Below are 12,087 nucleotides of genomic sequence, written 5' to 3'. Positions count from 1 at the left end.
ACAAGATTAAATTGATTATTCACCAAGAGGGGAGTACCCTTTGATACCGTCCCCCGCCATCTGTCTTCATAGTCCAAAGGAGCGTTTTTTACCCTGCAGTAGCTGATCTTGGACCAACATGCCCAGTTTCGATAAAATGCCTCCGAGTGGACTAAGTGATCCTTCAGACAACAACCCGAGAGCACCCACCAAGACTCCGGCGGACCTGCACTTGGACTTGGAAATCAGAAGGCTGCACCACAGCAGACAGCAGACACCTGAGCAAAGGCAATGCAGTCGGTCCCTGTGGGTGGCAACCTCGTCCGCAGCGTGAAACGATGAGCCCCGAACACCCCCGGAAAGGGCAAAAGAGGAAACGCCAGGAAGAGTGGGGAACCGATGAGCAGACTCAAGAGCCAGCCGAGCCTAGGAGGAGGGTGAAACAGGAACAGGGTGAAATTGAGCTTGAGTGTGAAGAGCCCGGCAAGGGTCAGATACGGAAACCCCAGGAAGAGGATCGATCACAGCTAAAGCCCGGAGAGTGCGCCAAAGACTCTCAGGAAGAGGCCCTGACTGAGGTGAAGTCTGTGGATGGTGGGAAGGGTCGCAAACATTCCTGCTGCAACACAGAGGAAGGTGTTCAGGAACATGACAAAGAAAAGTACCGAAGGCTGTTGGAAAAGTACCGGGTTGTTGCTCAACCCGGTGATCATGTGAGCTCTGACCCTCACAGTGCTCACACGAGCCCTGTGGACACCTCGAAGAAGATCAAAGGCCGTGTGGAGGGACAGATTCACAGATCTGAACCAATTCACTCTGAGCCAGAGCAATCTGCCTGTGCTGTCACGAGAGAAGGTCAGTCACCAAGAGTGAGAAGAGGTCTTCAGAGGAGAAAATTTCTAATACAGAGGAGATAGTTGGAACAAACCTCAACAATGACAGCAAGGGACACCACCCCCAGCCCAACTTTCTGGGAGGAGCCCAGGTCCAAATTGGCCCAGACAGTGTCAGCAACCGCATTCTCAACAACAAAATCCCAATACCTGAGGCCAAGGAAAAGGCTCTTGACATCAAGAGAAGGGCAGAGGACTGGACCATGGCCCTGATGTCACAGCAGACATGGAAAAGGAAATCAGGAGTGCCCTAGGCCCAGGGCCAGAAGATGAGATCTTGAGTTGTGCCTTCAAACTTCGAATTACTTGAGTAGACATCCAGACACTGAAGGAGACCCAGTGGCTCAACGATAAAGTCAAGTTTTACATGAATCTTCTCATGGAGAGAAACCAAAATGAAGGAAACCCATCAGTTCATGCATTCAATACACCAAATTCAAGTGTGGAGGCTACAGGTTAGTCAAAAGGAAGGTGGGAGCCATTTCGGGTTCCTCGTGCTTCCACAGTCCGAAAGAGAGATCAGGACCACGGCTGAGTGCAGGTTCGAGATGTCTGCATTGGTGCTGGGGAGGAGGTCTTTGTTCATTGCGTCTCTATAAACCTGGCAAAACATCGAATTAAAGTCATCTGAGTATCCTTTTTTTCTTCTTTTTCCGCAGATTCTGCTATAAATTTTATTTATTTCTGATTGATCAGAAACTCTGGGATGTGGAGGTGGTACGCCCCCCAGGCAGTAAACTTCTTCGCCAAGGAACTTATTCTGGTTCCGTTTCACCTGGATGTGCACTGGAGCCTGGTGGTAGTAGACCTAAGAAAGAAGCATATTGTCTACCTGGATTCGATGGGACAGAAAAGACCAGATGTCCTCAAGATGATTTTTCAGTACCTGTAGGACGAGAGCAAAGCCCGAAGGAATATTGATCTGCACCCTTTGGAGTGGAGGCAATACAGCTCCAAAGGGTGGGAGCGATTGTGGAATGTTTACCTGTAAATACGCAGATTATATTTCCAGAGGCCAGGCCTCACCTTCTCTCAGCAGCACATGCCTCTGTTCAGGAAGAAGATGGTGTGGGAAATCCTGCACAAGCGCTTACTGTAGGGGCCCCCCCTGGCTGCTCAGGCTGCTCTGCATTCTTTCATGGACTGTAAGTCTTCACGTCCTTCAGACAGGGTGAGTAAGAATGGGTGATGCCCCACTTTTCTCTGGAGCAAGGGAGAGCTGCATCTGATGCAACCTATACATATTTGTACTCCCACAAGTTATAAACTATTTGACCAGCAAAATCAAACATGCTCACAAGCATGCTGCTTTAAAGATTTTATTTGCCACTCAGGTCAATGTTGGATTCGTCCTTTTTTTTTCATGGCTTATCAATTTTGCTGCTCTTATCCACAAGTTCTACCTAATTGGCAGCAGTTCTTTCCCTGAGCTTTTTAATTCTCAAATGCTTGTTTGAACTATTGATTTCTGAAAGCAATGCCAATCTGACTGCCAGTCTGTGCTATGAATCAGGCTGGTTGTCTGTCACTCATGTGGGGCACTGCAGGAGTGTGAAAGGATTCTGAACTGTGACCATGGGACCCAGGACTTGGGCCATCCAGGAGCATCGGCAAAAGTTTCACAGACATTTCAAGACACTTTGCCTGGACTAAGGAGATCTGTTTTATTCTTGGACATGAAGTGACTGTCATGGCGAATGTGCAGATTACATGCAGGCTGTCGTGAACATAAGACTCACCCTTCTGAGTGCTGTGCTAAACTGTTTATTCATAAAATATTCAATTTGCAGCCATTAAATGTATATTTTGTATATAAGAAGCTGAAATTAAATGTTTTTGTCATTAGTATACACATTCTACCTCTACTATTAATGTAGACTTAATGGTGTCTAGTGTTGATATTGCAAATGTACAAAAGTATATTTTATATTGAAACTTGGAGTCAATTTTTCTGTGAATTGTAAATCTTACATTTGTGTTCATGGAGTTTTGATTGAATAAAGCTGAGTGTTGTCTGAACACACTTTGTGCCTGACGGTCTTTCCATGTGTGATGAGGGTGTCGGAGAGAACTGGGAAGCAGTTACCCAGGGCGGAATCCATCAGTGTGTCTGAGTCTGTTCACACATCTGTGTGTCAGTGGTTGCTCTCTGTTCTGAGCCCCGGTATGTAAAGAGAACACTAGTGAGCTCTTCACTCTGTCCTGGGTGTGAGCAGATGGAGCCGCTCAGCAGAGCAGAGCACGCCAGCACCGTGAGCTGCAGCATGCACAGCCTCAGTCTAAAGTGAACAGGAGCGCTGATCTCTGGACTCCCAGTGCATGGCCAGGCAAGTCCATGCATGTGCACACACTCACACACTTACACACACTTATACACATACTCACACACACTCTTACATACACTCACAAACATACTCTCACACCATCACACACACTCTTACACATAAACACACATACTCACACACACACTGTCACACACATTACACATACAACCCTCCTCCTGACACAGACTCACACCCTCTCACTGTTACAACCCCCCCACTCTTCATGCGTACACTCTCACTCACTCACATACACATACACTCACATTCATACTCACACACACACTCACCCCTCCACACTCACACACAACCACATATACACACACCCACACACACTGACATAGTCCCACACACACTCATACCCACCCATTCACCCACACTCATACCCACACTCACACACTCATACCCCCCCCACAACTGGATATTCACATATACTCACAGAGACACACACTCTCTCACACACACTCACAAGTGTCATACACACTCACACCCACCCACAAACAAACATACACACACTAACACTCCCCACCATATTTATCCTTCTGGGTTTGGGTTACCTCACTCAGGGCGATATTTTCTAGTTCCATCCATTTGCCTCCTGTGCCAATGCGTTCAAGAGTACTTCCTACTTTCTCTTCTTCTAATCAAGTCAGGGTAAACTGGATTTATGTTGAGTGACTTGAGTTTTGTGCATGGTGACAGATATGGATCTATTTGTAATCTTTTACATGTTGACATTCAGTTATGCCACGCACCATTTGTTGAAGATACTTTCTTTTTTTCATTGTATACTTTGGGGTTATCAAAAATCAGGTGTTCATATGTGTGTGGATTAATGTCTCGGTCTTCAATTTGATTCCATTGGTCCATATGTCAATTTTTATACCAGTTCCAAGCTGTTTTTATTACTATAGCTCTATAGTAGAGCTTGAGGTCAGGGATGGTGATGCCTCCAGACGCTACTTTAGTATACATGATTCTTTTAGCTATCCTGGGTTTTTTGTTTTTCCATATGAAGTTGACTATTGTTCTTTCCAAGTCTGTGAAGAATTGTGTTGGGATTTTGTTGGGGATTGCATTGAATCTGTAGATTGCTTTTGGTAAGATTGCCATTTTTACTATGTTATAATGTGTAAAGACTTTATCAGGGCTGTTTGCTATTTTGAATTCAGAGTCTGTCATTCTGGTCAGCTGGGGCTGAAGAGTCAGCATGATTAACAAGAGACCAGCACCTCTGAAGTGCAGTCTTTGTGTTACTGGGTCAATTGGTGCTGACTTGCTGGAGCTAAGAAATTAGCGGTGATTAAGAAGAACCAGCATCACTGAGAGGAAGCCTTCTGGGAAGTGTTCCCTCAGAGTCAGCACCCAGAAGCTGTGGTCGAGAAGTGGACGAGGCTGTACCTTGTGCTGTCATCTGAACCGGGTAGTGTCATCCAGGTGGTACTGGTTTTGAAGGTGTGAAGGGGTCATGGAGGGCAGCTGAGGCTTGGCACTGTGAGCGCCCCAGAGAGGCTACTGGTGAAAGTGCAGCCCAGTTGTAGCAGGGGACTCCAGCAGTTTGCCATGGGATGATCACCACAAACAACAGCAGCAGAGGAGCCGGCTAGAACCCAGAGGACAAACGGTGTGTGCTGCAGAGGGCAGAGCTGGAGAAGTGACCCAACCCTCCCGGAGAAGCCCAGAAGGCTGTGAGTGAATTCCAGATAACTGGACCTTGAGTTATTACATGGTGGTGTTTGTTTTGCTTTGATCTGATAGTGACTGTGCCCTGGTTCTTCCCTCTTGAAGGGAGAAGGTATTAATTTTGATTTGTTTTGTTTTGAAACAGAGTTTCTCTGTGTAACAGCCCTGACTGTCCTGGAACTCACTCTGTAGTTCAGGCTGGCCTTGAATTCACAGAGATCCACCTGCCTCTGCCTCCTGAGTGCTGGGATTAAAGGTGTGCACCACCATGCCTGGCTAATTTTGATTTCTACAGGAGCCCACGGCTGAAAGACTTTGAACTTTTAAAAAAGATTTTGGATTTATTAAAGAGATTGGATGTTTTAAAGAGAAAAAAAAGAATTAATTTTACTGTATCAACTATTTTCTGCAGTTGAAATTTGTTATTGCCCAAAAAAGAATGTTTACTGTTTTAAAAGCTGTCACGATTAAGTAATTAAAAAATTAATCAATATGAATATATGAACTTTAACCAAAAGCAAAGATACTTTTAAAATTTCCTAGTTTTATTATTCTGTAGACTCAGAAGAATTATTAATATTTGTTTGTCTTACTTATTTTATCCAATATTAATTTTATCACACAAAGTATGGACTCATTATTTCATTCTGGCACAGGAGAGCGTTGTTAAAAACATTTTAAAAGTATTTCTTTAGATATGTTTTATTTCATGAGAATGAATATTTTGCCCATGTATATACATGTATACCACATGCATGCTTGGCACCTGCAGAGGTCAGAAAAACATGTCAGATTCCCGGAACTGGTGTTATGGTGGTTGTGAGCCACCTTGGGGGTCTGGGACTTGAACTCGGGTCCTCTGCTAAGGGCAACAAGGGCTTTAAACCACTAAATCAGCTCTCCAGCTTCTCTTAACAATTTTTAAAATTTACATTTGTTTAGTGTGTGTGTGCGCAAATGTGTGCACAATCACGTGCAAGTGTGTGTGTATGTGTGTGTGCAAGTGCGCACACCACAACCTACAAGTGGAGATCGGATGAAGACTCCAAGGAGTTGATTCTCTCTTTCTACTTAGGGCTCCCGCGATCGAACTCAGGTTGTCAGGCTTCGCAGGGAGCAGCAGGCCTGAGTGAGTCTAGAGGGCACAGGGTGGTACCTGAGAGAGGCCGCGTGGGGATGGAGCCTGGTTTGAGAGAAGGCGTCTGGCTGTGGGGAGTTAAAAGGCAGGGCCTGAGTCAGGCTGGAACAGAAGGGGCAGAGCAGGGCCTGAGTGAGGCTCTGTGCCCAGAAGCTGGCCTGCACTGGAGCTCAGAGCTGGGGGCATGACTCAGGTCCCGCATCCCAGGATGCACCGTTTCTCCTCGGCCTCCTTAGGCAGCCCTGAGCTCAGGATCGCAGGGTGGTCCTCACTATGGTGGGAATGCACAGGGTGGCCCAGCTCCCCCAACCTGGGGCAAAGCTGCCATTGCTAAGTTAGTGTAACGAGGGAAATCGTGCAAAAGCAATGTAAGATGTGCTGCACTAGCAGGCAGCTTGCTGTGCTGTGGCCACCACTGTTTAATGAAGACGTCAGAGCACATTTTCCCAGCTGTTGTACTAGTGTTTACGGTGCAGTTATAATGATGCTGGTTTGGGGTCGTGGCAGGAGTTTTCTCTTCTAGGTTCCATGGCTTCCCCAGCCATGGTGGTTGGCTGGGTTCAGTGTCTGGCATGAATTCCTTCCTTTGAGAAGGGCTTAAGTCCAGTTAGTTAGGTGTCTGTTGTTCTCTCCAAGTTATGTCACTTTACACCTGTGGGGACATCTCGCTGTGCTGGTCACTGCTTAGGGTTCCTCTCTCCACCCCCTCCTCTGTCTGATAGTTTACTAAAAATCAGCATGCAGGGAGAGGGGGAGAGGGGGGAGAGAGAAGGAGGAGGAGGGAGGAGGGAGGGAGGGGGAGGAGAGAGAGAGAGAGAGAGAGAGAGAGAGAAAGAGAGAGAGAGAGAGAGAGAGAGAGAGAGAGAGAGACTAGTCCACATTTTAAACACCGTGTTTAGAAATTTTCAGTTCCTTACATGATGTCACCAATTATAGAATCTACTTTACACGTACATTCCAATGGGACACAGTTCGGCTGAGTCTGTGACCCTTGTGCACACAGGTCTCCTTTCCTCGTTTCTAGTATCACAGTCCTCGTCTCCTTACACGCTCAGTGTCCCTTTGAGACGCACGTTCCGCCAGCAGTCAGCGTGTTCATCAGACAGTGTTGGTTTTCTCTCCTGTGTTCCTCACTCTCACCTGAGTCTTCCTCACGAAACGAACTCTGAGCATCTGCATTTCCCCTGCAGTCTGTTCAAATTAGTCTGATCTAGACTTTCTTTAGAAAACGATGCTGTGATGGCTAACCTCGGTTGTTAAGTTGACTGCATCTGAAATCAATTCAAACAAGCCACTGGCTCTCATGGAAGGGATTTTATTGATCAGATTAATTGAAGCAGGAAGAGCCACCCTAAATGTGGGTGCCGCCTTCTGGTGACAGCCCAGGTACAAGGACATAGAAGAAAGAAACGTTGTTTTTGTCTGCTTGCCCGAACTCTTTTTTGTTGTTGTTGTCATTTAAAAACCATTTTGAAATTTAAACATATTTCAATTATATGCTTCCCCTCCCCCAAGTCCTTCCGGATCCTCTCCCCCTCCCTACCCACCCAACTTTAAGTTCTTAACAAAACAAAACAACAAAACAAACAAACAAACAAACAAAAAACAAATACAACAGACCACCCCAAACCAAGAAAACAAAATAATACACCATCAAAGTGTAAGCAAATAAAAGCGCGCACACACACACACACACACACACACACACACACACACACACACACCGCGGAGTCTGTTATATGTTGGTTAATTACTCCTGAACATGAGGCCTGAACTGGTGTAGTCGAATTACCCAGTGTCCCTCCACTGGAGAAACTGATTTTTCCCTCTCCAAAGGTTGAAGTGACAGCTCAGTTGTTAAGCTTCATCCTAGTGGCTAGGTTTTGGATGGGGTGGAGGCGGGGGAGCTGAATGGGAGAAACAAGTGGTGGGGGAGGGGCTATGTTTTCATATTTCATTCATTCATTTTCATATAACTAAACAAAATACAATAAGACAAAAACTATCACATCAAAGTTAGATGAGATTGACTGACCAACAGAAGGGATGGAGCCCGAGAGAAGGCACAAGAACTAGAGACCCACTTGTTCGCACACTCATGAATCCCATAAATGGGAAGCCATAATATATATCGCAGAGGACCTGGCACAGACCCACGCAGGCCCTGTACATCTTCTTCAGCCTCCGTGAGTTCCTCTGAGCTTTGCTCATGTTGATTTAGAAGGTCTTGTCCTCTTGGTGTCCTCCATCTCTGACATCTTTCTGCCTCCTCTTCTAATGGGTTCCTTGAGCTCTGTGAGTAAGGGCTTGACAGAGACATACCTTTTAGGACTGAGTGTTTCAAGGTATCCCTCTCTGTATAATGTCTGGCTGTGGATCTTTATATTTGTTCCCATCTGCTGCAGGATGAAACTTCTCTGATGATGGCTGAGCAAGACACTAATCTATGAATATAGCAGAATATCATGAGGAGTCATTTTATTACTACATTTTTTTTCTTCTTTTTATTAGACCAGTATTATTTGGTTTTATCATAGGTCCCTGGGCTGCCTAGTTTCAGATTCTTGGTCCCCCAAGCAGTGTTGGGTATGGTTTTCATTTTGTGGGGTGGGCCTCAAGTCAAATTGGTTATTGGTTGGTTGCTCCTATAAGCTTTGTGCCACTATTGCCTGAGCATATCTTTCAGGTGGATTAAGGGTTTGTGGCTGGCGTGGATTGGGAAGATTGTAATTCTAGGTACTAATATCTGGTCTTGCCTTTGTTGGGTGGGTACTTTAACCCTTGGTTTCTGTTTCTTCTCTGGTTAAAACTATGGAATGCTTCATGAATTTGCTTGTCATCACTGTGCAGTGGCCATGCTCATCTTCTCTGTATCATTCCAATTTTAGTTTATGTGATGCCAAAGTGAGCACTGTCCCTCAATCTTGACGGCAAGTCCATCTGTCCTTGTTGCTGCATCCCTTTACCAATATTAGAACCAAATTTCTTCAGGATACCTACATAGACTGAAGACCAGCAGCTCTCCACCAATCTGTCGGCATTTTTGTGGTAAACTAAGACATGCAGTACAGGGACATGGTCCATGAACGAAGCTGTGCAAGACTTCTGAGACCTTGTGAGAAAACACCAAGTAAATAAGACGAGTCCTGTCATCTCCGTTCCCCCATGACATGGGTTGTTCTTGGAATGTGCTCTTGTACCCCTCCCAGCTGTATTGGATAGGAGTTTACTTCAGATTACTCATTACAACTGGCTGTTGTTATTTGTTCATGTGCCTCTATGGAAAAACATGTTTTTGTCACAAGTATCTCGTCTTTGTGATTGTACACTTTACTCAGGTGACTCTTAACACTCAGAGTATAAACTGTCTGATGCTCTGAACGAAGAGGGCTACTGCATGAGACTTTAGTCTGCCTTGTTAATAGGCCCTGCTCTCCCAGGCTCTGCTGCCAACTAGAGCAGTAAACAATCCAAATTCACGACCTCTCCAGAGTGCCACAGTCATGGTCGGACTACCTGAGTTGTATCCATAAGCCAATACAACAGATCCCCCTTTAAAATGTATTTACTCTGTCAGTTTTTTTTTTTTTTTTTTTTTTTTTTTTTTTTTTTTTTTTTTTTCACTTTGGAGACGCTAATGTATTTACTCTTCAGAATTCTTCCAGCCTTCCCTCATTTTCCAATGCCAAAGCCAATCCCCCAGGTTTAAGTATCTATAATAGCACTTCACTTCCAGGTCCCACAATCCTCCCACATAACCATAGTTTCCTGTAGCTGCCATAACAAATTACCACACACACAGCCCAGTGAGCCCCAAGTATTTTACTCCTATATCCCCAGCCTTGGAAATATAAGCACATGTCACCAAAGCCTTGGGAAAAAACACATTGTTTACTGATCTATTTGTGTGTGTGTGTGTAGGAACACATGCGGAGGTCAGCTGGTTCTCTTCTTCTGCAGTGTGGGCGTTGGGGATTGAACTCAGGGTTCAAGCTTATTGACAAACACCTTTACTCACTAAGCCCATCCCAAGAGCAGCTTTTTATGAGGTGTTGGGATTTGAACTCAGGACTTCATGCTTATGAAGAAGGCGTTTTGCTTCTTGAACTGTTTCCTATCCGCTTCATCACATATCATTTCAGAGTAATCATACATGAAAAATAAAAATAACAGATTCTGATAATGATCATTACTAATGGTTATTTTTTTCTTTTCTCCTCAGGCCTCTGTTGAGCTAAATTCATTCTAGATCATATACAGAGTGCTAAATGTATAATAATTATATTGCATGAAGGTAAATATGTGGTTGAACATGGATGTCAGTGGTTGAAATGCTAGCCTGGTATATTCAAGGCCCTGTCATGTCAACCAAAAGAATTGGTATTGCAGAAATATCATTTCTAGAATGAACAGGAGTGATTGGAAGTTTTGATAACAAATACTAAGTTTTGTTTATCTCTTGTTTGTGGTGTGTTGTTTTCTACAGTTTCATCACTGGCCCAGCAGTACTTCCAGGCTACTTCTCCATACATGTGGACAACGTGGTCCTTGTTTTAAATGGAAGAGAAAAGGCAAAGATCGTCCATGCCACCCAGTGGTTACTTTACGCACAGAATCTCATGCAAACCCAGAAGCTGAGGCATCTGGCTGTTGTCTTGCTTGGAAATGAGTACTGTGACAATGACTGGATCGTGCGGTTCCTCAGAAGAAACGGAGGCCCTGTGGACCTGCTCTTCCTAACCTACGACAGCCCCTGGATTAACGGTGTGGACGTTCTCCAGTGGCCTTTAGGTGTAGCAACGTAAGTACGAGATAAGATTGTGCATCCCTAGACCCCAAGGTCTGATGCTCTGAATCAGGAACAGGGTGTTTTAAATGGTGCTGGGCTTACAGAGGATGAGGCCAGGGGCCAAAAGAGTATGGCCTTGTGCCTCTGTGAAAATAGTGATGTTTTCACATGTCACTTTTTGAGTTTTCTTGGGTGCTTTATGAAAAGAGTTGATCTAGTTAAATGTCATTAATAGGCTTGGATTTTCCTTTTTTTTTTTTTTTGGTTTTTTGAGACAGGGTTTCTCTGTGTAGCTTTGCGCCTTTCCTGGAACTCACTTGGTAGTCCAGGCTGGCCTCGAACTCACAGAGATCTGCCTGGCTCTGTCTCCCGAGTGCTGGGATTAAAGGCGTGCGCCACCACCGCCCGGCAGATTTTCCTTTTATAATGGGATCATGTGGATGTTTTAAAAAAAATTCAGAGATTTAAAAATGAAGAAGGCCAAGGTGGTGGCGCACGCCTTCAATCCCAGCACTCGAGGCAGAGGCAGGCGGATCTCTGTGAGTTCAAGGCCAGCCTGGTCTCCAAAGCGAGTTCCAGGAAAGGCGCAAAGCTACACAGAGAAACCCTGTCTTGAAAAACCAAAAAAAAAAAAAAATGAAGAAGAGCCTTTCAAGTAAGTTATTACTTTTACTTATTATTTTTAAATATGTTGAACTAGAATTATGTCTCTTTCCCCTCCCTTTCCTCCTCAGCACCCAGCTACCACTTTGAATCCCTCCTCTGTACTCCCCTAACTGATAGCTTCTTTTTTATTATTGTTACATACAATCTATGTGTGTATGTGTATGCATAAATATGTATAAATACAACAAAAACTGAGCTTTTTTAGAATATTTTACTCTTTCCCAAGGAGAACTGAAAAGTGTCTTTTGTTGTTGTTGATTTTTAGGAAAGATGTAGTATAGATTATCAAGGTTATTAAGATCTTCCTGAAGCCAGCGGGTGGCGCACGCCTTTAATCCAGCACTCGGAGCAGAGCAGGTGATCTCTTGAGTTCGAGCAGCCTGGGCTACCAAATGAGTTCAAGGAAAGGCGCAAAGCTACACAGAGAAACCCTGTCTCGAAAAACCAAAAAAAAAAAAAATCTTCCTGAAGAGAGGCTTAAACAAAAATGAGCCAAAAGTCTGTGTAGTTTATAGTAATGAGTACTTTTTTCTTCATTTTAAAAATGTTTTTTGGTGGGAGCCTACAAGGTTTCCTGGTGAGATCTGAGCTTGCTTTACCCAGCAGGGCTGCATTAGA

The 12,087-nt window shown here is 44.6% G+C and overlaps 1 non-coding gene and 1 pseudogene across 1 annotated transcript; one reads left to right on the top strand and one right to left on the bottom strand.

Moving 5' to 3' along the window:
* Nucleotides 1–317: 317 nt before the first annotated feature.
* Nucleotides 318–1,971, top strand: LOC114693336 (annotated as a pseudogene).
* Nucleotides 1,972–8,819: 6,848 nt separating this feature from the next.
* LOC114693344 lies at nt 8,820–8,926 on the bottom strand. The gene has a single exon (XR_003734535.1). It is a non-coding gene; the product is annotated as a U6 spliceosomal RNA (small nuclear RNA).
* Between the last annotated feature and the right edge of the window lie 3,161 nt (nt 8,927–12,087).

This window comes from Peromyscus leucopus, chromosome 18 (genome assembly GCF_004664715.2).
Source record: "Peromyscus leucopus breed LL Stock chromosome 18, UCI_PerLeu_2.1, whole genome shotgun sequence".
Lineage (NCBI taxonomy): Eukaryota > Metazoa > Chordata > Mammalia > Rodentia > Cricetidae > Peromyscus > Peromyscus leucopus.
The sequence above is the reverse complement of the archived record's forward strand: the minus strand, read 5'-3'. Positions and strand labels throughout refer to the sequence as shown.